Source organism: Amphiura filiformis, chromosome 4 (genome assembly GCF_039555335.1).
Source record: "Amphiura filiformis chromosome 4, Afil_fr2py, whole genome shotgun sequence".
NCBI lineage: Eukaryota > Metazoa > Echinodermata > Ophiuroidea > Amphilepidida > Amphiuridae > Amphiura > Amphiura filiformis.
Window position 1 is genome coordinate 14,432,774 of NC_092631.1, and position 22,588 is coordinate 14,455,361.

The 22,588-nt window shown below is 35.0% G+C and overlaps 1 protein-coding gene across 5 annotated transcripts in view; it reads right to left on the reverse strand.

Annotated features, from left to right (window-relative positions):
- Positions 1-22,588, reverse strand: part of LOC140150576 (ly6/PLAUR domain-containing protein 6-like) — a 71,517-nt gene that overhangs the window by 36,506 nt on the left and 12,423 nt on the right. Inside the window, exon 1 of one of the 5 annotated variants that reach the window (XM_072172613.1) lies at positions 3,065-3,488. The exons of 3 other annotated variants lie outside the window; for them this stretch is intronic. The gene's annotated coding sequence lies outside the window, so the exon portion shown is untranslated. Of the gene's footprint in view, positions 1-2,939; positions 3,489-22,588 lie in introns of those variants that run through there. One more of the 5 variants, XM_072172612.1, reaches the window with a different exon arrangement.

Here is a 22,588-nt window from a genome sequence, read left to right on the forward strand (position 1 = left end):
CATTATTCATTCCAACATTCAAGTTGGTTATACAGAGTCATGCAGTGTAACCATAGGTACTGATTTCAAGGAAAATGCATGGCCACATTTTGTCATTCTAACCTGAAAATTTTAATCCAAAGTTGCAATTTCTTGAAATACAAAAGAGAATACACTTGCTACTATACTCGTGTTTAAATCTTCAGTAGATAACATACTAACTTTATAACGCTTTACAATTAAAATGATCTGACATTGTCAAATAAATTATCCAATCCAAATTTTATACAAAAGAATATTTTTGACCTAAAATTTCATAAAAGTAGAACTACCTTTTATTGCTACCACATACTTGTTGTACCCAAGTAACTGATACTTGGACAAGCCTAGTTTTAACAAAAATAAAAATATGACTATAGAACAACAATTCTTGTAATACAAAAGAGAATTACTCATATCTTCAGTAGATTATACTAACTTTATAACAACATTAACACTTCACAATTTGAAATGCTCTATTATTAAATAAGTTATCCAATCCAAAATTTATACAAAAGTATTCTTTTGATCTAAAATATCAAGAAAGTTCAATAGCAGAACTACCTTTCATTTGTTACCACGTACTTGTTGTACCTGAGTAACTGATACTCGGACAAGCTTAGAAGTCAGCACAGCTAATCATATTTTGTTTTGAAGCAAGCCAGACTGGATCCTTGAGGCTACCAATACACTTGCTACTACTACTCATGTTTACATCTTCAGTAGATGACATACTAACTTAATCTCACTATCTGTTACATAGCTCACATTACTCTTCCCTTATCTTATAATATAACACACTGCTGTTCTCTGCGGAACTTGCGTGAGGGAGATTCATATCACAGTTTTGGATTTTCAACTCTTTGCAGTGAAGAGTGTCTCCGGGGCTGTAGCTACACTTGGGCAAGTGCAAGCCAGTTGCTTTGTTATTTTTTGAGTGTATGAAGAAATGAAAAAGGAAAAATGAGGGGAAAGAAAATTTGAAAGGTGAATTTCCTAACTTTCTCACAATTTTTCAAATCCTGCATATATGGCCCTGAGTGTCTCAATATAATATTATTACCATAATACAAGACAAGATGAATCGCAATATCACTTCAAGTATACTATACATTGATGAACAATTTTGTATAGACACAGAACTTCAGTTTCAGTTGAAACTTAGTTTTATATTGAAATTAATAATAAAATTGTTGAAAATTTAAATAACATGATATCAGTCATATATTGCTAGATGACGTCCAACATTAAAGCATTAAAAGCAGCACTATATCAGAGTCATGAAATAAGTTTCATAAGATGTACAACATTAAAGCATTCAAAACCCAATTCAAAGCAGCACTACATAAGTTGTAGGCTATACGAGAATCATGAAATAAACATGACCAATTTTACTAAGAAATCTTTAAGTTTTCTAACCGATATTCAACATTTCTGATTTGTAACATCTCTAAATTGAGTACATAATAACATGGATTGACATCAGCAAAGTTTCATAAGATGTATTTTAATATCCATGTATTCAAGTATATCATTCCAACATGCTCATCAAAACAGACAGATTTCAACTCTAAAAGCATCCATAAATTAGGCTTCTTATTACTCTCACGTTTAGTGCTATTACATATTATGTTGAATGTTACGGGATCATAAATGCAACTGCCTAATGCGATACACAATGTGATGGAGACAACTATCTTTACTACAGGAACACCGCTTAATCATAATTCTGGTAAAAACTCTGCCCCATTTTTCAAAAGCAATGTCTGACTTAATGATCAGTCCAAGATGAATTTCTTATAAGTTCAAATAGCAACATTTAAAGTGTCTCAAATCTTGTAATACTACCCATGGCAACAATTAAAGCACTTCAGGAGTATGCATCTAATAAATACATGAATATATTTTGAGATGTTTTTAAAGCAGGCATTGTTTTTGCATACTTAAAAGCACAAAACTTCTACTGTTTGTATCAAGATACTAAATAATCCCCGGACCTCTGTTTTCTTAATATTTTTTCAATGGTTTTGACTACATTGATGCTGAACACAGATAATAATGTTAAATCCATTGATGATTGTGATCAAAATCTGTATATTCCATCAAGAACCCTATCAATGTCCGACATATTGCCTACAAGCATAGCGCATTGATCAACAAGCCAAAAGTCAATCCTCAGTACGTGTTTGATGGTAGGACATTACTCCAGATATGTCGCTCACAGAACTACATTAACTCCCACCCACCACAATGAGATTTTCAGTTGAAATCCATACACCCTCAATGGAAGACAAGACCTTAATCTCCCATACAGGTAGTGTGAATTTCAAATAGAAATTCAGGTAACCTCATTTGAAATAGCCCAATCATGACAGAACAACATAAACTCCCACCCAGGTGAACTATATGAACCTTCTCCAAAATACAAAGAGAAGCCACTTAAAAACTTTAAAGATAGCTGGCAAATCCAACCCACTCACTAACTAATGCTATAACAAACAAGTTTGTTTCCTGAGGGTGGGTGCCCAAATTTTGTTTTGGTGGTACTTTTACCGCATTTCAGTCCATGACAAATCCAGAAGAAACATCTTTATATTTAAAAAATGTATCGGCCCTAAATGGCTATAGTAAATATTTTCAAAATAGAAAAAGTTTGCCATTGGTCATCCTGGGTGGGTGGGGGCACCGGTCCCCAGTGGAGACGGGCACCGGGCCTGATGGGGGGGGCACAAGCCATTTTTTTGGTAATTTCCTATTTTTTAATTTTCAAATCGATTGGGGGGCACCACATGCCCCTTCCCTATAACACTACACCACTGTCTCAACTCTCATTTTAGTACACAACAGGAAACAAATATGTTATTTTGCAGCTTTTCCAGTTTTACCACATTTTCATTGGAGAAAAATCAAGCAACACTTACCAAAGAGTTGGCAGATAAAATCCACTTTAAATCAGCTAACATCTGCATGAAAGTGATACTACATAGTCAAATTGACTAGTGATGAAAAACATAACATAAGATCCAAAAGTGTATAAAATGCCAACCTGTCAGTTGAATTCCACAGTATTGCCTCAGCCCCTTGTTTCTGATATGAAATTCCACCTATGACTAATCACACAATATAGCGTTCCAAGGGGTTTTTCACTACTCTATACAAGCAAAATGTGTTCGTGAAGAACTCTGTTGAGACCAAAACAAAGCTGAGATGCTTCTATAAAAGCTATAGAAAGCTTCCGACTTCTATGGTGTAGTATTATATTTCCAGTGAAGTTCAATACACATAAAGCAACTATAAAATCCACATTTTGTTATCACACAAGCAGCACATTCCCTCTCCTATAACACATCCAGTCCCAATGTTGTTAGTGCATTACATATAATCTTGCATACACAATGCAGTTTCAGATGCTACTAAGTTTACAGCAAACAAAACGCCACCATGCTCACTGACTATAGTGAACTACCAGGGAATGCGTAATGAGAAAACGCAACAGTGATGATGAACAGAATCACTGACAAACTGAGGCTCCCACGTCTGCAACTTCTGCTACGGCCAAACCGCTAATGATGCATACCAAATTCTTCACTTTACAAGTTTTGCTTCCAGGCATTTAGTGAAACGTTGATTGCCAGTTCCGAAAAAGTAAAATGACCTTTGGAAGGAGAAGTTGGCAGACTTGGCAATGCACAACTGACAAAGCCTTGTTAGACTGTATCCCATTATCCGCTTGACTGCATCTCAAAAACAACCTACCCTTTAATATTTGGCTGTGACAATGATTGTCAAACTTTGCAGTCATTGTGAGTTATATAGAAACTTGTATTTAATGATTTCTGTGCTAATACTAATAATAGTAAGCAGACAAAACAAGCATTCACAGGATAAGTAATTGCAGTATACCAATGATAAATCACCGATGTACTTTTGGACATTTTTTCGAATCAATCTTACCGATAAATAAACACACACAAAACCAATGAATATTGTGAACATGACAAAGCAAAGTCACCTATCATACCTTACCTATGTATAATTTAAGCTGAAGGGAACAATATATATCACGAACCAAACTATGGATTTTGTATGCATAGTGCAATGTATACAGTGTATATGTGATATTGCTGAATATAATACCTGAAAAAATCATGAACAGAGCAACTTATGTAAACATAACATTACATATAATAGGTATAACAACATGCATGTTATTTGACACCATTTCAAAAACTTAACATTTAAACCCCCCCAAAAAAAATTACTCAGTCAGCACTCTTTTCGTAAGTTTCAAAAAACAGAACCATTACCTCAGGATTTTTTGTTTTGAGGATCTATGCTTGAGACTACCTTTTCTCAACTATGATCATAAATTTGCACATGCAGATAATTATCTAGAAACCATCAACCACGGATCCGCAGTAATGTGAATCCCTGAAAACAAAAGCTATCTATATGAACAGCTGATGAAACCACAAAAGCAATTATCATACATGTATATGATTTTATTTTTAAGTATGAAGATAATAGCAAAGAAATTCTGCATTGAATTAATAAATAAAGCTACAATGTATATTTGAACTTTTGTTGGATACTAAAATGTTGATTTGCAGGGGGATCAACTATTTTTCTTATGCACAGTTCATTTTACATACATACTCTGTTGTAGGCCTAATTTTGTAAAATAGCACTTCCATTTATACTCTGTAGTAGGCCTAATTTTGTAAAATAGAATAGATCTTGGTATATTTTGTGATATTACAAAGTTCTATACAGATGATGAAATTGTTGGCATGCATATTTGAAATGTACAAATTGGGGCACCTCAAAAACGTGTTTGGTAGAGACGAAGGTGCAGTATTTTATCATGTGTAAGTTCATCGTGCAAAGTGCACACTCATGCACACAAGAGTGGTTTGGTGACATACTTGCAGTGCAACCACGAAAAAGCATTGATGTCACTTCCGAATTTGAGGTGAACCATAGAATAGATATGTTTTTGTAATCTTTCTTCCACAAAACTATCTGGCATCTAATATTCTTAAACAATTACAATGGATTAGACATCCAAAGTCAAATCGTAGTTTTATCCAGTTCCCATCCACGTCAGAATGTCAATGACCATCAGTTCCCACCCCCTATGGACCGAGGTATGCTTGTCTTTTAAGTTCAATTGTTCATGTTCAACATTTGCCCCGCAGAAGTTTCTCACAGGATAACAACACTCCTGTTCATCTCAACAAAAGGAATTACATTTATATTGTGTTTTAATCAATCACCTATTATTGTGTACTCATTATATTGATGATATATTCACAATGCAATGCCATCGCGGTGATCGGTGAAAAGTGTTTACTTTTTTTGCTGGATTTCCTTTTTGTTTTTCACCCAAATACACAGCAGGGGTTTGAACTAAAATTCACCTGGGTTCAAAATAGAATCCTCTAACAAACAAGTCATAAAGTAAACCAGAGAATGAAACAAACTTGTATATAAACTTGATCAATAGTTTGTCCAACAAAGGTTTTGTCACTTGTTCTGTGTCTCCATTCAAACAATGTTCATTTTCATTTCCGCCCTTTGTATTTATTTGAAATCTTGTTTTTCTAAAGCTACAGTTTTTATAGGATTTTGTACATTATTTGTATGATTATTACCTTAAAATGTTCAAAACTAAAGACAATAACTGTAAAATCATGTTTGCTCTTTTCATATCGATTCTTTTCCCACCTTATTTTCCCCTTTTCTTCCTTGTATTTCTTACCATGTTTTGTTCAGAGTTTGACAATTTTTTTTTTCAACTGAATGCCTGGAACCTGGACATATAATTATACAGAAGCAGCAACCCTGATAATTCAAATGATGCTAATTGGCCAGTCACCCCAAAGCTTTCAAATAAAGATTTAAACACAAAAACCCAAGCTCATGTTCCCTGTTAGTTTAATTTACCACCAGATTACAAGAAATACCCATTGATTCCCTTCCAAATCATTCTTAGATAAATATGCTAAGGGCAAGAACCTCACACAGACTGGAGGTTGAGAAAAATTGAATGACCAATGTAATTGTTTTCTAGATGGCCAAAAGCAATAAAATATTCAAATGAAAATATTTTACAAAATGTCTGGCACCTTGGGCAGCCAAAAGGAAAAACGTGGGTTTTTAGATGAAAGAATAATATTTTTCTACAACAATCTTAATAAAATTCTGGATATTATTGGATTCATTTTTTTTACAATCAACCACTACTTTGTGTAGGTAGTCAAAAGCAAAATTTCAATTGTAAACCAAATTTTCCATGATCTAATCAGATATAGGAATTTTTGTGTGAAGGCTATTAAAAATATGACATCTTAGCTAATTAATATGTAATGTAATTATTTTTGATGACTATTATGAATCCAGGGTTGCTTCCGACATGATGCCTTTTAAGCACATTTACCAGGTGAGTGATCTGAGTTAATTTCACTTATATTTTGAGGCCGACATACACTGTGACTCATCCGTAAATGCATATTATGCTATCATGGCTATGATGCCCTGAAGGTGAAGAGACTACATACATGTATAAGAATGATATCCTAACTTTTATTTCAGGAACATTTTATTCTTGTATCACTCATTTTTGCTGAACCATGAAATCAGCCTCTAACAGTGTATGTTACTAGGTTACTAAGTCCCTAACTAACCTTTTGGTCTGAAATGGACATATATCTTTAAATGCTACAAAGGTATGAACCCCCGAGTGATGTCAAATGAAAGAGGAAGGAGCAAAGAATATAATACAAATATTTCCTAATGTCAGAGGTCATCCAAGGGGTCACAGGGGTCAAAAAAGGTCATTTGAACCAAAAATGCTCCAAATGAGCTGAAATTGAAATGCAATGATCCTTATTTAGAAATGTTTTAGTTAATTTTTTGAGCACACAAGTTGAGACAAATTTTGACTTCACTCTAATTTGATTATACTGGTTTTGGGCGTTTTATTTATTTATTTTTTTTCAAATACTTCAACAACCATATATATTTGTTTTCCCAAAGCATTTGCCAGTTTTGCTATGAAAAAACAATGTTAAAACTTTCAATTTCATTTACCCAATCATTGTTCAATTTCCGAATCATGTGTGGTCTTAATGGAAATCACATTCACAGAGTTAACCGGAATCATAATAATGCATACTGCACATTATATGTGCCTCTGTAGGGTCTGTGCTTGGACCTTGAGGAATTCCTTTATTGTTATTTTATGAAAAACATCAATTGGTATGAATAACAATAAAATAATTAGTTTGTTTTCAATCATGTTAATTTCCATTGTTCTAATAAAAAAAATGCAGTTTAACAAAACTGGTCCATGGTGGATTTCATATAATAACATTTATTTTAGTATCCCACATGTTATATTAATCTTAATTTTATCACACAAAAATTATCCTCAACCTTTTTGGCTATAACAGTAAATCAATAGAGAGTGAACCATTAACCAATATAGCAATTTAATAACCTTTCACTTCTTGCCACGTGATGTATAGCCAGTTTGCGACCATGTGTGTATCAATCGCTTGGGGCAGGGGGAACATTAAATTGAAATGCATACTACCTAATGGAAAATACATTCAGAAGGTTTAATAAATAACCGAGACTATACAATCATGTTAATAGCTGCTTCATGCACTGTACATGTAGTCGTTGGTTCCTTTAGGTTCCTTTCCTCTTCCCATATCCCTGTCCTGTAAAGTCCGGTAGGAATCCCTTTAATTTAGTATTAGTAGCCTCTGAGCACTATTGGGCATTGTTAAAAAATGTTTAAAATAATTTTAAAAAAAAATATGATAAGAAACTATGGGTGGACAGAATTGCCAAGTAGGATCGGTTGGTTGAGATTTTTAAGTGTTTTTTGTGTCGCCAAGGCTAAATAACCCTAAAAAATCATTGCATCACCCAACCCCTGATATTTAAATGTTGGAAGGTCTTTCCAACCTGCTGAAAACAGTTAATTGGAGGTGCTGGGACAGAGATTCACCAGAACATGTTTTCATATCCATTTAAGGATTTTGGTTCATTGTGTGTTAATAATATGGCTCTTTTTCTTACAGTATTGCTATCTACCTTAGATAGCCTTAACTATATAGTGATTTATAGTGTATAAAAAGCTATTGAAGATGGCTAGTTTGAAGGCTATAAAGCATGTTGTTTTTGTACAGTTCAACCTCTTTTTATCCAGGCATGATGGGACCAAGCAATGGTCGGATAAGTGAAAAATCTGTAGAATTGAATTAGTGTAATTGAATGACTAAAGATTTAAAATTGAACAACCAGTCATGATATAAGATGCTATTTGAGTGCTGTATACAGCATAGATATTGCCTTCTAAATGCTTCATAGTACTGTGTCAAAGTTGCTACAAGTGCGTTTTCCTATGAAGCTATTAAACATGGCCGGATAACAGAAAGATCCATATTGCTCTCTGATCCACTGTTTTTTTTAGTCAAACTTCATCTAAACTTCCAACATTCACTTTCTACACCAGATACCCAACATCTAACGGCAGCTATGTGATATGAAATATATGAATAACTTCCATATTCACAAATACTTTAATCGGATAATCAAATATGGGATGAATAAATCCCTATAGGTATAAGGTAGGGACTTGATTTGATTAAAAACTACCTATTAGACCTATATGTGATCCTGGGGTCTTGCATGCTGCACTGAAAAAAATGGAATAAGTGTGGGAATGTGATTGTACAAAATGTATGCACATACAGGGTATGTTATACAGGTTATATTTTTGTACCTACATACTTTTTTTGGGGGGGGGGGAGTACCCACCATTTGCACCAAAAATGGTCAAAAATTAATTTTTCCAAAAAATCATAAAAAAGCCTGATTTTTTCCCAAATTTCAAATATTTTTGGTGAAGTTGATCAAAATCTAAAAAAAATTGAAAAAATGGATCCTAGATATTTTTATCTAGTTAAAAAAAATTGACTCAAGAATTTTTTTGTTACATTGTCAGTATAGATTGGGCAAAAAAATTAGCTTTTATGCACAAATTTGACTTCACAGAGATGAATTCATCATGCATTCTATATCTATACTTATGTACTTCAGTCCAATAATTTAGCAGTTATGAGGCCCAAAGGTTTCCATAATTCCAGGGTTAAGACCACCCTTAAAAAAACAAATTTCAACAGTTTAGCTTAAAAAGAATATAAGTGGTGACTTAACAGGCCAGGCTAGTAAAATCTTGAAAGGTTTGTTGAACATTAGTGTTTTCTTGAATATTTTTCTGAATTTGTATCTATTCACCTTGCTTAATCAATTTACTACCAATTTGACTCAAACTTTAGCAAGCTAAGCTTTTCCTTGATGGACAATTAACCCAAATTTTCAAAGCTAACACCTTAACCAATCAAAATACACAAGCACATAACACCCGAAGGTTAAACTCAAGCGTAATAAAACAGCTATCAAAATTTAAGCATTTGTATGAAGCAAATTAAGCGTAGGAAATTGCGACAAATTCTCCGGAAGACTAGCACAATGGCTCAAAAACCACACTGGCACCATTGACTGACCATGCAAAAAGACCTGGGATTGAATGATATTCGGAAATTGATTGACTGCATGTATAATTATGAAAGGCCAACGTTCGGAAAAGGACTCTCTTAGAGTGTAAGAGAATTAACACAAAAGCATGCTAGTTGATGAGGGCAAAGACCTGAGATCCATTCAGCCTCACCAAGAGCCCACTCTTGAGTCCTTGGAAGTACTAAACCATTTTGAAGTGGACTCACTATGTAATGAAATATCACGTACAATAAGTGGTAGATACACACATGGTAGTCTGCTGGAATACATACGCAACATTATGCGATACTCTAGCTGCTCCTGATTCCAAAAGAAAACCAGCACCATTTTGTTAAATAAATAAGTGTAAACAAACATGTACATATTTGAAAAGTCACTGTGTACCAAAATCTTTACAACCAATCTCATTTGCAGTGTTGTAGTCGAGTCCTCGTCATCCGAGTCCGAGTCCGAGTCCCGAGTCCTTGGTGTCCGAGTCCAAGTCCGAGTCCGAGTCCTTGCCAATTTCTGATGTCCGAGTCCGAGTCCGAGTCCTCAATGTTCGAGTCCGAGTCCGAGTCCTTATGTATCAAATTCAAGCCCGGGGTTTTGACCAATACTTTTATCAATGTAGGCCTATACTTAACATGCTTAACCAGAATTTTAGTTCTATATTGTTTTCTTGTAAATACACAATTTGCTAGTCCCACCTTGCATGCCTAGTATTGTTCTGGGGCTGTGCAATAATTATCACGGAGCCCTCGGGAGGTGTGAAACTGTAAGAGATATGCTTATCCCCTGTCGGCCTGCCAAAAATCGCTTGCACCCCTCCCGGCCTGCCCAAAATATTTGCACCCCCTTGCACATGCCATTTTTTTGGGATCCCAATTTACAAACCATAAATGGTTTAGATATAATGTTATTGACGCAGCGAGCAGGCAAATTGCATAATATGTAAGCGTTTCCGTACTGTTTTCTAAGCATTTTGAGAGCGTTTTTATTTGAAAGGTGACCCATATGTGCCACAATTGCTTGTTCCCCCCTCTCGGCTTGCCAAAAATTGCTTCCACCCCCGTTTCGATCAGCCAAAAAAGTTCTTGCCCACAATTTTACCTTCCCCAATGCTCATAATTTTTGCTAAGTCCCTTAGGTAGCAAAGGGCCTACCTTGCAAACAGAGTATAATCACAGACTCCCCACCCAAACTTATTAGGCTTGTGTTTTAAAGAGGCAAAAGTTGCAATGACAATCAAAATATGACGTCACTACCAAACTTCAGGTGCCAAAGCAAGCGGTGTTGGATCTGGCTGTAGGCCTATATGAAGTATTATTCCGAGAGTGTCACTCACATGTAAAGATGGTACGGGTAGGCTATGTGCGGCGGTCAAGGGTCCCTTTTTCATGCTCTCTGGCAGTTCCTTGAGACCCACATTTGCATCATGCTCCAGTTCATTGAGCCTAACACTCTGAAAATTGTAGCTCTTTAGCTCAAATTTGGAAACATTTTGAATTTGTTAGCTTTAAAGCCTATAATATGGCCCAATTTTAGTTCACAGACCTCCACAAAACTGTCCCTATTTTGCCCCCAAATCAGTTCTTAGTTCCCAAAGTTCGGCGCCGCACACCCCTACCAAAATTTAACTTGAGTTCCCCAGGGTATTATTAGCTATTATTATTCATGTACATTCTACCATCTAACCAAGCAGTCAAAACAAGCGATTATGATTAAAATCCATTTAACCAATTAAAGATATAACTGAAACAATTTTTTTGTACTTTTATTTACAAACTGTATTTATTTGCATGCAAAATTACTTAAATTAATCATGTGATTTGATTATTGATCAAGCATAAGAAGAAGTTTACAATGAGCGAAAATAAATGACCTAAAAATGCTCTATTTTGCGGACTCGAGGAGGACTCGGAGCCGAGTCCCGAGTCCTTGGGGTCCGAGTCCGAGTCCGAGTCCAAGTCCTTAGCTTCGAGTCCAAGTCCGAGTCCTTGAAAAAAGGACTCGAGTCCGGACTCGAGTCCGAGTCCGAGTCCCGAGTCCTCCAACACTGCTCATTTGTCTATTACACAAATGAAGTTTTAGGTATTTTAGGTAAATTGACAGAAATGTGCGGGTTTAATTTTGAATTTTACCAAAAATATTGTCTCCATGAACTGTTGAAAAGACTGCACATTCAAAATGCAATATGAGGCAAGTGAGAATCTAAAGACCGGCACAGAAAGACACTTTTTGAATTGTTTAAAGTGTTGAACTACACATACTTTTGCCAATATTTCAAAAATTGAACTGAAATTGAAATAATTATAATTGTTTGATTTCGATTGACTTTGTTGCAAAATTAACTTTCCTTTTAAAATTTGGTTTACTGTTAGGGTAAGGGTTTAGAGTTACTCCTAGAATGGAGAGTGAATACATCACCAAATGTAACTTCTTTTAACATTGGGTTATTCCAGTTAAAATCCATACACCCCCATGGAAGAAATGAGTGAGTGTGTGTAGATTTCAAACAGAGTCACCCCATTCAAAACTCACACCCCTGTGTGGGAGATTAAGGTCATGTCTTCCACAGGGGGTGTATGTACTTCAACTGGAATATAGCCCATTTACTAACCAGGCTCTTAAAAAATCCCTGGGAGAAAATCACATCAAACAACTCAAATCGATCTGTGTGTTCAGAAACACTTGACTTCAATAACAATAGTAATACTACCATACATGCTGCAAAGAACTCTGCAAGAGGCTAGCCAAATAAAGCAAAACATGCATTTAACATGTCATTATTTACATATTGTTCTACATAATATATGTGTTTGCATTAAAAAGTGACTTTTTGAGATGTTTTTACGCTATTTCAAAAGCAAACTCTGGTACAGAAGCTCATATGAATCAAAGTTTGCAACAAATAGTTCTTGCACATCATGCCATTGTGAAATTAAAGCAGGGATGAAAATAAATGGTTAACATTAACCCTTACTTTGCACAGCACAATAGAAAGAACAACACTGGTTTGCAACACAAAAGTGAGTGATCCTTTTTGTCAGCAGAAATCAAAACATGCTGGCATTTCGATGTAGAAAGGCGATGGAGGGTAAAATCGTCTAGTATTACACCTTAATTAGACTTACATGGGGTCACTTAGCTAAGATTATTACAACACCCAAACAATTAGCTTACCCATTTCAGTCAGTCTGCATTTCAGTAGTGAGAATTTGAAGTGACTTTTCGGTAGATGTTGGGTGGCTCACTATAATATTAAATACTTTCTCTATGAATCTTTTTATTTCGTTAAGATTATTTAATGGGCTGTACACCTATACTTAAAAATATTTTGTACACAACTTTAATTAGTCAGTGGCGGCTGGCTGGGGGCAAGGGGGCTGCTAATTTAATTTTCAAAAACTATATTAATACCCATAACTCAGGGCTTAACATTTAACCAACTTTGAGAAAAATTAGCCGAAAAAGTTTGAAAAATTCTGTAAACAATTATAAAAAGCATGATTTTCACACAAATTTCAACAATTTTTGGCAAAGTCAGTCAAATTTAAAAACAAATATCAAAAAATGTGTTCCTACAAAACATTTTAACCAGAATTTGGCGTCACAGCTGGATTTGTCAAGTATTTGGCATTCTTATGGTGAAAACTTGTAATAGTGAATGTCTTTAGAAATCCCAGTGATCATTTTACATTATGTAAAATTTAAACTTTTTACTTCACTTTTATAAACTTTAGACCAACAATTTAAAGGAGTATTTAGTGAACCTAGCATCCTCTTTTTATGACATTTTTCAGTACATATCCACGAAAAAAAAACATATTCCCAAAATTTCAGTTGATTCTGATTTTGCGTTTGCGAGTTATGCATGATTATGTGTATTACACGGCTCCATAGACAATACGTTGTAATTTCGTTCTGGTGCACCAGCGAAATTCAAATTTTGATATCTTTGCTAAACGAATTAATCTGCAAGAAATATTTTGTACATAAACATTATGTAGCCAGAGTATTCCAGTGATATAAAAATCTCAACTTTTTTTGAGAAAAGTGGGGGATGAGGCTGTGGATCACGAAATGCCCCTTTAACAGGGCTTTATAAAAGGCCCAGAAGGTTCAATTCCAGGGTTAAGACCAACATAAGATGAGAGTCTAGTCTTCCTCACAGCCGAATGGGTGCAGCAAGCAAACATTATTTTCAAAATTTCAAGTTCAACAAGATGAAATAGCTGGAGGTAAATGACCTTGAAAAGAGGTTACCGTAGGTCAATTTCATGGTAATAAATGGACAAAATGAGGCATAAATCCTGGACATACCAAGTTAGTAAATGGTAGAGAATGAGCAATGATGGGTAGGATTAACAGGGCATAGCCAGCCTTTTATACTGTGAAGGGAAAAAAATATCATACCCATCAATTTTGTGTCCCATTGTGGGGGGGGGGGAGCATTGTCCCATTCTCAGTCATTTTAATGACACTTTTGGTGGGTGGGGTAGCTACACCACTGGAAGGATTTGAAGCACAAGTTCTGATTGTTCATGGCCTACATTGTATTTGTGTAAAGATCACTTCAGCAGATCCCTCTATATTGCAGTATTAATTAAATGGTCTTTTGTCTCCAGATAGCTTTTTAATAGCTATCTGGAGACAAAAGATGTACCATTAAAACCCTTCACAGCCTTTCCTCCTTGAAAACAGGAAATTTCAGCTCAAAATTAATGACCAGTTACATGCATCATCTTTTGTACCATCTATCAACACTATCAATAACATCTCTGACCTTAATTTAAGGTCACACCAATCACCAGAACAAAATATTACATGTTAACCCACTGCATGCTGAACTTAACTTTATAAAAGCAAAATGAGTAAAAATGCTAAGACTGGTTTAATTAGGTCAAAAAAGTTGTTCGGATTCTTTTGTATATTTGATTGTTTCAGAATAATTGAAATAACTTAGAGGGAGGCTGGAGTTCTCACAGTGATGCCATTGCCAACTGCCCCCTTTGCCCCCTCCCTCTGCTTGGCTACGCACTGCCTGTGGCCCAGTGCTTTAGCTCACTGATAAATGAGGAGTAATAAAAGAAATAAAAAGAAAACAAAACGATGCAATGGAAAAAGAGAACTGAAAAGGTGGAATTTCTTATTGCTTCATAATTTTTTCAAATTCTGTATCCGTAGTCCTATACCCCAGGACACCAAGGATATGGCAGTGGTGTAGCGAGAGTCTTAATTTTCAAATCGACTATGAACCCCCACCCCCCCCTCCACGTGCCCCTATAACGCTACGCCACTGAGATATGGTGCATTAAAGTACCACAACCCACAGAATCCTCTGCTTACCGTCCTTGCCCATCAGCATACTTTTCAGAAACTTCCAGAGGCTTTGGTAGGTTAGGGTACTGACAAGAGCAGGGTTTGGAAGAGGAATCATTGTCTCTCAGAGGCTCAGGCTGGGGGCTCAGGGTTGGTAGGGGTTTATATGGCTTTGAGTAGCCCTATCTTCATTCAGCCCAAGTGCCCACATGATTCAATGCCACAAAATACATTTTGGGGTCACAAATGCCACTATTGCTATTTACCAAGGGTTTGAATCAACAGTAGATAGGCATTTTTGCTGCAGGAACAAACATGATATCTATAATATCAATAAAACAAAAGCAGTGAGTATTTACACCACAAATCGTGACAAACGTAGGATTGACTTCCATACTATATCTGTGGATATAGATATTATCTCATTGCTGCTGGGCTGTTCGCCATAATATTCATATCTATAGCGATCTAGGCCTATATATATATCCATACTCTCTGTGAATTTCTTTTTCACCGCTGCAAGGCTACTTTCATGGTTTTGTATGCATGATTTCAGCACTGCAAGGTATAAATATGATTAAAGTGCAGATGACCTCTGGATAACTTTAGCACCTGTGTAAAGCTTTGTACTTGTAAATAAACAAAATATTCAAGTCAAAATATCCAAGAAGTGGAAAATTAGGAATCAATAAAAATATCATAAATCAGTTTTCTTACTGACACAGTACATTGTACTAAATGTGTATTATAGGCCTATTTCACAAAATGGGACTGAAAATGTCACTATGGACCAGAATAGCCTCATCCCAATGACATAGTTCAATAACCTCAATTAAACAATCAAAGTGCAACATTTGACCTCATGTTGCAGAGTATGAGTTTTTGTACCCAAATTGTCAAAGGTCATTCAAAATTATACAAATATATTGGGGTTAAAGAACTGTGCCTTGATAGATGAGCATGTTGTGGAAATTGACAACTTTCAGACCATAGCTGTTTTAACCATCACTGATGTTGATTCTGACCTCAGAGTATAATGCATACAGGAAATTATGGGTTTATGGAGATAAATTTTTGACAAGTTTCAATGAGTGGAATTGTTTTACCAGAATTGATTCCCATTTTAAACAAATCAAATTATGGAAAGTAGTTTCTATTAACTTCCAGACATTGGTATATAGGTTTCCAAAATATATGAAAATACAAAAACACACATTCCATGTTTTGATGTTGTGATCATGCATGCAAAATCAATTTTATCCAGTTTTTTAAGGTTCTTGTTTTGGTTTATTTTCTCTGGCAACCGCCTCCATAGGCGATGCAAAGGGACGAAATTCACAGTGTCAGCAGCTAATCATAAATGGGAGTTCCTAATAAGTGGCGCTATGCTCATGTCTTTCAGAGATGACCTTTGAATATGTTAAGTGAGGGCGCTTCTTTGGTGCAATCGGGTAGAAGATTCCATTCTGGTGTTGTTCTTGTTTGGCAGTTTGCAAAATTTTATTTCAAAAAAGCTATAATATATTAAAACCGATATTGTTATGGATATACTTTTGTTTCATTCTTGGATGCAAATTACCATAACCCATTTCTCAAAACATCTGTAGACTGCAGCAAACTTTAACTTGATTATTTTGTTTGGTTACATCAAAATTTTAAGGCTTCTTAATAAAAATTCTCCCACAAATTAGTCTATCAAAGATGCTCAGGAGGGGGGGGGGCACACCCAGAAGGGGTGATCCACTCCGACGGCGCTAAGCAAGGGCGAAGCCCACTTTTTACCATGCTATACTCCTACACATGTTGGTAGCTTGTGGGCAGAAATCAGTTCCCGAGTCTGTACCACAGAATGGGCTATTCCAGTAAATAGGTGCACACCCCCTATAGAGGAGTAAATTTTCAATTAGAGAAATGTCCGGATTTCCAAGTCTGCTTTTTGAAAACAACTGGATTTCCAGTTGCCAATGTTGCCAAAAAAAGCGTGGAAATCCAATCAAATGAAGGAAAAATCACGAAATGAGCTCTCAAATTGAGGATTTCTGATTTTAAATATTTTTCTGCGGATTTTTTTGCCTTTGGGCACTTTAAAAGTCTGGATTTCCAACAGTCAAGGCTGGACAAAAAGTCCGGATATCCGAACTCCTCTATAGGGGGTGTGCATCTATTTTCTGGAATAGCCCAATATCCACAACTGGAAACATGAGTTGCACAGCTTGTGCTTCCCTGATTATTCATACACATTATCTGTTCACTAATCTTCTTTTAAAATATGTAAATGAGATGCAAATGACTTACCAGTCATCGGTATTATTTTACAAGCAGGTTTTTTTATGAGGTGATTTATTATTCTTGAATTATTTTAACCAATATTGTTAGATTAATTGCAAATTCACTGTAATACACACACAATGTTATTACTAAATTTATATTACAGTTTCATTAGGAATCTTTATAACTTTCCTGGTTTGATTAATATACAATAGGCCAAAAAATTGTTTTGGTTCTTGTCTGAGGCTCCCACTTCAATTTCTTGAATTTGTCAGATTAAAAAAATGTTAAATTTAATTTTTTTTTAAATATAAGACTTTGGAATGCTTCAGTTAAACTAATAAGTTTATAACAGAACAAGGATCACTTCCAAGTCTTTTTTTGGTATTCTAGGGGGTTCATCATACAGAATCTCATGTTTGAAAAAAGTTTTTAAAAAAGTGTCTCCTCCTTAGTGTTGGAAAATACCAAAAACTACTAACAATTTGCTAATTTTACATCGAAAAACAAAAAACTAGGAAAGAAAAAACCCTCAACCTTGTAAAAAACCTGCAACAATTCATGAAAATCCTTTGTACGCAATCCAAAAACTTTAAGAACCGCATGGTAGTACATTTAATAACATTATACATGTATATAGGAAATGTGCATAGAAATTGAAACAAATTAATTTAATATTAAATTCCTATCATCTCAGACTACAATGTATACATGTACAGTGCTACAGAGAAAAAAAATATCATCCAAAATATTGTGACTGCACTTATGACTCATCATTCCGTATGTTGGTAGATTTTATAGCATTACAAATAAATTGTGAGAAAATACTACGGAAACCACGGCAACCTGATGCGGAGGAGAGGGTAATGTGGCGGGTGAGTAATGAGTCATCATTGCGATGCGCACCTGGATTACGCTCATGACTACATTCTATCGTCATCCTGACTCTGTGATGATAATTAATCGCTTTGAATCAATGGTTGTTTGTTTGTGTACACACATTTGGTATTTAGTTGAGAAGTCAAAGTTAAGCAAATATCTAACAATTAATATTTTGTTACATTTTGTAACACTTGAGAAATAACTTCAAAAAAGAAGTTCTGCAAAAAGAAGTTCTGCCTATTCCAGCCAAATCAGACCTTGCAGTATTTTTTCATTTTTTTTCAACTCAAAACTGGATGTCCACATATTTGTTTTCTAGGAACATTTAATTTTCAAAACACAATTTGCATCATTACAAATGAAAAATGATATTCAACATCAGTTCAAAATCTAATCATTTTTCCATCAAAAAACAACGTTGATGAGAATTACAATTATTTAAGATTAAAACTTTGACTGATGTGAGCATCCCTTAAAAAGTAAACATACCGTTTTCTCTAATAATATATTTATTTTATGTAATCATGGTAATCACAAATCAAAACAAATTGCTAGCAGTAGCAATTTTTTTCCACTAGAAATGACGCACTTTCGAAAATTGAAAATGAAATGAATGGTCATTCCATTGTTGACCAATCAATCAGGCAGATTAGAAAGCTTCACACGCTTTTCTCACTAATTAATGAAGCTCACAGATATGAAGATGAATCATACAGCATGTATGCATCTCTAAGGAAATGGGATCTCGGCTCTCCATAAATCAACATTTAAGATCATTATTTGAGTTGGGATATTCACTTTTGTTTATTTAAATTTCAATTATTACGTAATAAATATTATTCATAGATTTATGAACATAAATGATATAAAAGTGCATAGCCAGGAATTTTTTAGAGAGAGGAGGGTGGAAGGCAACTTTCAAGTGGTGCAAAAAAAAAATCATTTTCCAACTGCCATCCAATAGCTTTGAAATTTCATTCTCAAAATCAATGCTGTAAATAAAACCAAGGTCTTAGTGCTATTTATATAATCAACAAACATAAAAATAAAATGTGAACAAAGGTCACATCATTGACAAGCAACAAATGTTTCATGGTTTCACAGACTGATGTGAGGAATGGCTTGAAATTTCATTGATGGTTGTAAAACAACCCCATAAAACTAACACCCTGATGAAACAGGGCTGTAAATTTCAAGCTATTTCAAGAGCATATATATAATATGACATATGTCTGGTGTTGAAGCAAACAAACACATGCACAAATAGGAGAAAACAAAAACTCAGTGAGGAATTTTGTTTCCCCTCATGTTTTGCTGCATTTTAACTTTCAAAGTGCTTTAATGTACAAACACATACATACAAAAATCTAGGCCCGGGCCTATCTATGAAACCTTCTCAAAGAGTCAGGCCTGTAACCAGGATATATTAATGCATGGGGCTAAAAAGTGGACCATTTAAATAGTGAAATTTTCCTTCAAGAAAGGGCAGATTGTTAACTTTTTTTGCCGAAAAAAGTGGACCATTTGTAATTTTTCTTTCAAAAATGGGCTGAATTTCAATGGCTTTTAAATACCAAAAAAAAAGGGGACTTTTTATAGATGGGCATTTTGGCACCCCCTGGCTACAGCTAATTGCAAAGAGTCTTTACTGGTTAGCTAGTTCATACATATATGCCTGATGCACGCTAAAAGATTCTAGGTGCATTTGTATCTGGAGCACGATACAACACACTCAAACAATGTTCTAGAATCTGCAATGTTGAAAATTTATGACAGCAGACCACATCAAAGTTCATAAGGTTGAACTTGCAAGTCATTAATGAATCCTTTTAACTCAAATTTATGTGACAATCACTTGAATTGTTTATTTGAATGAAATCATTACACTCAGTATTCATTCTAAACATTACCTCAATGTGATTGAATGTCAACTTTTTAGTTGGTATTTAGGCAAAGGAAAGTCGATTTTGAGTTTCCCGTCACCCGCCCTCACTTCATTTTCTGACCCTCACTTGAATTCATTATTGTGATTTTCCAAAACATACCGATAAAATCTGGAAATATTTGCAAAACAAATTATGAATATCCCTTTATTTTTTGTGGAAAAATCAAAATCAAAACATACATTTTGCTGTCAACCTTGCAGACTTTTTGTAATAATACTTTTGAATCTCATTTGGGCTAAACATCCATCTTCAAGTGAGTGAGTGGCAAATAACAACACATTTTACATGCATGTTGGTCATATAATGAAAGGCAGAAAAATAATGAATAATGAATAATGAAAAAGTTACCTCACTTGTTTTCAGAAATTATGTGACGGGAAACTCAAAATTGACTGTTAGTGGCCTAATATCAGGGATGTGATCCCTGGTAATATTTACCATCAACATGGCAAGGAGGTTGGTTGCCTATGGATACCAGTCTGTAGCAGTCTCACCACAAAAGAATGAAGCCCAATGCGAAAAGGTTACCTGGAGTCATTGGGGGAAGGGGCACCTCTGGGTGAGAAAAATCATTACAAATTAGCTGCATTGTAAATTTGTGCTTAGTCCTAATGTGATTGTGGCAAATGCACCCACCACCAACATGATCAAACTACCACCTGGTAACCAAATGGGGACAAAAACTAGTCTTTGCATCTTCAAGGTCTTTTGGGAAAAAATCTACTGGCCTAAATTTTCAAATCATGGTTGGCTTTTCCTCACAGCTACTACGCCTACACATTAAGTGCATATCATTAGATTAGAAATAGAAATCAGTTTCCAGTGATAAGCATATTCTGACGAGTGTAGGTCGGCTTCGGCTGGCTTGCATGAAACAATATTGTAAATAATGCTTTAATAAATCACCAAGTCTATTTTAAATGTATCATTAGATTTATAAAGTTTACTTCAAGGACTGACATTAAATATATGTCAATTTTTAATAATTTGCCATAAAATTTGTATTATCGCAAATGTCAAAAAATCAAAACTATTTGATATCAGAAGGACATTCCTTGTATTCAGAATGCAATTTACTATTTTAGTGCGTCTGATCATAGACTCTATTAAGTTAGAGTCTATGGTCTGATGTGCTCTTTAGGTAAAACAAAAATGCTGTGCAACTTGCAGGGCTACAGAGCAAACATCCAGCATTCCAGCTGCATCACAATGTACCTGTGGTGGGTATGCAGGTAACAAGTACCATGTATTTTTTCTGCATTTTAAATTAATTTTCGCATCATCCAACCAGAATCTGTGAGCCAATTAAGTTTACTTCATCCTATCACATACATTTTCGGTTTTTCATTTTTCATTTTTGTTAATGAATTCAACTTTTTCAACACTTTTTGAAGTGAAATTTTGTATAAAATATCACCTTAAGGACAAGATGATAGCTCTCTACATCAGCTTATACAGGTACCAAGACATACCTTTAACTTATGCATATTCCCATAGTCACATCACACTGCAATTTATTCTACTGTTTTCATACATTTTGTACTTGATGACGGGTTGATGATACATGTATGATATGTAATTTCCCGGGGTAATTTCAAGACCTAGGATAGCATATCTAGTTTTACAATGAAACTAAACCATCCCACATGCAAGAGAATGCGATCCATTACCCATCATTAACAGACAACAGACGACTAAGATTTCTGATACTTGATCAGTTTGGTAACGTAACTGACACGAGTTGGTTAATATAATTATGCCTTATTAAATTCATGATTTTGTAATAAAAGTTCCGGATTCAGATACGATCCACAAAATTTAACAGCTTTATGTGGCGCTTGCAATGTTCTAATCAGGCCCATAGCCTGGGTGTGCAGTGTGGGCGAAGCACCCCCCAGAAATCTGCAAAAGTTCTTTTTTTGCTTGTAAGAAATGGCAAAATTAGGCCCAAAATGTCAAAAATATTGATAAATATACCCAAAATCATTAACTTTCTGTGAAATTTGTTAAAGAATAGGATCCAAAAATCAATTTCAGAGGGAATAAAGGTCTACATTTGTCCAAAATGAAGATTTCTCTTGAATGGACTGTATTTGGAAAATCCCCACCCCCATGAAAAAATTCTGGTTACGGGCCTGGTTGTACGTAATTTTATAAAAACAAAACAAATGAAAAATGAAAATAATGACCAAGAAAAAAATGGCAAGTTTTTCAAAACAGGGCTATGCGTATATTTATCATGAGTGGCTGAAACTGCAAGGAACAGAAATGTGAGCATCATTGTGGTACTAGCTTAGTTGGTTATTAAAAATGTCTATCTATCAAGTAATCAAGATAAATATTATTTGACTGGCAGTGAATACTAAAAGTATTTGACAGCTTTAACCACTTCATCATATCTGTACTTTGGACTGAAGACAATCAAGATAGTACTAAAAGAATTTTTTTTGTATGATATGACTTCTATTTTATTGTCCTTATCACCAAAAAGTGCATGGATGTTTTGTAAATTTTCACTGCTACTTTTGGACATTTTGGGGGGGGGGGATAGCAAAAAGTGGACCTTTGTGTGTGTG